The sequence below is a fragment of the Aegilops tauschii genome, chromosome 6, assembly GCF_002575655.3.
Source record: "Aegilops tauschii subsp. strangulata cultivar AL8/78 chromosome 6, Aet v6.0, whole genome shotgun sequence".
Lineage (NCBI taxonomy): Eukaryota > Viridiplantae > Streptophyta > Magnoliopsida > Poales > Poaceae > Aegilops > Aegilops tauschii.
Genome location: NC_053040.3, coordinates 176,745,220 through 176,749,178, shown reverse-complemented (window position 1 = coordinate 176,749,178; position 3,959 = coordinate 176,745,220).

The following is a 3,959-nucleotide window of genomic DNA, read 5'->3' as shown; positions in this document are numbered from 1 at the left end:
TATAAAGAGAAAGATGAACCTTGGCAAGGCTGCAGAGTTCGTCACAGACAATGAAGGAATATTATGGTACGGGGACAGACTTTGCGTACCTAACATTGAGGAACTCAAGCAACAAATCCTAACCGAAAGCCACACCGCTCCATACTCGATCCACCCTGGAGGAACCAAAATGTACAAAGACATTCAGGAAAGATTTTGGTGGCACGGTATGAAAAGAGATATAGCCGCATTTATTGCTTGTTGCGATTCTTGTCAGCGCATTAAAGCCGAGCATCAAAAGCCAGCAGGGCTACTCCAGCCAAACAGGATACCTGAGTGGAAATGGGATGAAATTGGAATGGACTTCATCGTCGGACTACCTCGATCGCAACGCGGAAATGATGCCATATGGGTCATCACAGATAGGCTAACCAAGGTAGCACATTTCATTCTCGTGAAGACGACCTACTCCACTCAAAGGCTTGCCAAGCTTTATCTCTCCCGTATAGTTTGTCTGCATGGAGTCCCAAAGACTATAATATCCGACCGAGGCACTCAATTTGTCTCAAAATTTTGGGATCACCTGCAACAAGCTCTGGGCACGCAACTAGCTTTCAGTACAGCGTACCACCCTCAGACTGATGGACAAACGGAACGCGTGAACCAAATCCTAGAGGATATGCTGAGAGCCTGTGTACTTACCTATGGATCCAGTTGGGAAGAAAGTTTGCCACATGCCGAGTTTGCTTACAATAACAGTTACCAAGCCAGCTTACAAATGGCACCCTTTGAAGCATTGTACGGATGGAGGTGCCGTACCCCACTGAATTGGTCAGAAACGGGTGGCAGTCGTATCTTCGGCCCAGACATGCTCAAGGAGGCCGAGGAGAAAGTTAAACAGATCCGGGACAGACACAAGACAGCCCAAAGCCGACAGAAGAGCTACTACGATCAAAAACATCGTGAGGTCAACTTTGAACCCGGTGATTACGTATACCTCCGAGTGTCTCCTATGAGGGGCCTGCAACGGTTCAAAATTAAGGGGAAGCTAGCCCCGAGATTTATTGGACCATTCTGTATAGTGGCACGAAGAGGCACAGTGGCCTACAAACTAGACCTACCCAAGGAACTGTCAGACGTCCATGACGTGTTCCACGTCTCACAGTTGAGAAAATGTGCGAGTAACCCGGAGAAGCATGTATCTCATGAGATCATTGATGTGCAACCAGACCTCACCTACAGAGAGCGTCCAGTAAAGATTTTGGAAGAGTCTGAAAGGAGGACCCGTCAGAAAACAACAACAAATTTCAAGGTTCAGTGGAGCAACCACACCGAGGATGAAGCTACATGGGAAAGTGAAGATTTTCTCCAGGCAGAGTATCCATATCTATTTGAGGATCAGCAGAAATCTCGGGGACGAGATTTTTCCTAAGGGGGTAGGTGTTGTGACACCCAATTTTTTTTTTAACTGGATTTATTTCAAACTTTTATTTTGATTTGAGGAGGGTATTTAAATTTTCTTCTAAAGAACTCCCCCCCCCCCTCAAAAATTTTCTTTTATGACAAGTATTTTGTTTGGATTCACCCAAGACTTGGTTTTTGGTCTTGGAGGTTTTCCCTTCTTATTTGGACTCAAAACCAAATGCTTTTCACCTGGGAAAATTTCTTTTGAAAAATCTTTTCAATAGCCCTATGCCATTTGGAGTGGTCTTCTCCCCTTTTCAAATATCCCTCATGCCATGACATGAGTGGAAATCCCCTCCCATAAGCCTTCCCCCATCTTTGGATCATGATATACTTCAAATTCAGCAAGTTGAACCTCCCCATAATTTCTTTTCCATTTATTTCTTATCAAAAATTATTTCTGCCTTCTATTCTAGCTCTTGGAGATTTACAAAGGAGCTACCTTTTCTACTTTGAATTTTGCCTCCAAACCAATTCCCCTAGCTAGTCCTTTGAGCCCTCAACCAGGATCCATGAAGATCCACTGGTCTCCAGTTCAAATATTTCAAATTATTCTTGCTGCAAGTTTGGACCTCTTTTGCCAAATTTGATGAAATTCATTTGAAATCTCCTCCTAAAAATCTGAGAAAATTCAGGCAGCCTCTGGGTGCATTGAGAGGTCACCTCACCAAGTCCCAGCTCCAGAAAAAAATTCTTCATGCCAAATCATTTCGTCGAACACCTACTGGACACCGTTGCTATCATGTTCAGAAAATTCAGTCAAACAGTTTTAGAACTACTGTCGTTTTCTTCAGAACCCGACGCCGATCTCGCCAGTGCCGCGGTGGCGCCTTGCTCCCCGTCCCCTCCTCCTTATCCCTGCGCCGCACGATCTCCTGGAGGCTTGCGGGCGTCGGTGACGAGCAGGAGGAGGTGCGCCGCCCCGTGAGCGACGGCAGCGGCGGCTTTGCGGCTGCCAGAGAGAGGCGCAGCGTGGACGGCGCCGCCCAAGCCACCGGAGGCCGCCGCGTGGCCATCCACTCCCTCGTGCGCGCTGACACCCTCGTCGTGAACTGCTGGGCGCGGAGCGCGCTCTCTGCCGCCGCCGTGCCCGTGTGGCCGCCCCGTCGAGGACCGACGCTATTACGCCAAGACTGACCAAGTTTAGCGGGGGAACGGCACCAGTGAACCTCCCTGATGCTGCCTGGCCACCTAAACCCACTGCCTCGCCGTAATCGCTCGCCGGAGATTTCCCGTTCACGGCCACCCCCTCGGATCGCCTATAAATAGAGGCCCCGAGCTCGAACTCGAACCCACACCACCTCTACACACCTCCAACACCACGCCAAGCCACTGGAACAGCCCCGAGGGAGCCTTCTTCCCCAGCTCCGGCCGCCGCGACCCGCCACGGGACCCAGCTCGATTCGCTCCCGTGCGTGCACCCCTACCCCTCAACTCTTGCCAGTAGCCTTCTAGTGCATCCACTCTGCTGACCCGCGCTTCAATTTGAAGTTTGCAGCACCCACCGGAGTTCTCCACCATCGCCCAAGCCACCGTCCGCCGGAGAAAGTGTCGCCGTCGACATGGTGCTCCCCGACGGACAAGTCCACCACCCACCGACGCGGAAGAACACACTTAACCTCTTGGTACCCTCCGATCTCCCTGCCTCGCCGTGGTTCAACGCCGGCGACCACCGCAGCCTTCGGGCGCCGGCGAAGTTTTAAACATGACATGTGGGACCCCCCTGTCAGCCTCTCTCTATTTTCCCCTCGAACCATTTTCCGTTGACGCCTTTAGGAAGAATACGCTTTCTCTTTGGGCTGGCGCGTTTCTTTCCGAACCGTTTTCTGTTTTCTCAGTTAAGCCCCTGGATCTTTTCTATTTCATCACAGATTAGTCCCTGGACTAAAACCCTTATAACTTTTTAATAAAAGATGATTTTTGATTGATTCTTTTTCTGACAGTCTTATATTTTTGTCTAGTTTTTTATAGTATTTATTTGGAAACAATTTGGAACAATTTTTATGCACGCGTCGATGTTCACGTTAGTGTACGTTTTCGCTATACCGTAGGTTTCGGAAGAGGTGACGGAGCCGCGAACTTCGCCAAGCTAGACTCCGACTTCTCCGAACCAGGCAAGCATGTTTGAACCTTTGATATGATAGGTGTTTTGCATGTATGCTTGAATGGTTTGTGCATGGCATAAGAGCATCGGTGAGCATCTCGTTGCATGTGAGGCAACTATCCATGTGTTCCGAAGTTACCGTGATCTCTGATGAGAGATGGCCTAGTCATGTGGTGACATGAAAGGCAGTAAGGTGGCATTGTTGTAGAAAGCCAGCCTTACGACATCCGATAAACTCCGACGTTAACGTGGACGGAGTCACGTTATCGTTCTTCCCTTTTCGTGCTGCCACATGTTTCCTGCCAGAATACGGTTTAGTAAGTTGTTAACCTCTTTCCGTGTACACACCAAATAGAGGGGCCGGGATGAGGGTTCCATGGCCCTGGAGTAAAGCCAGTCATCCGGTCAGGGG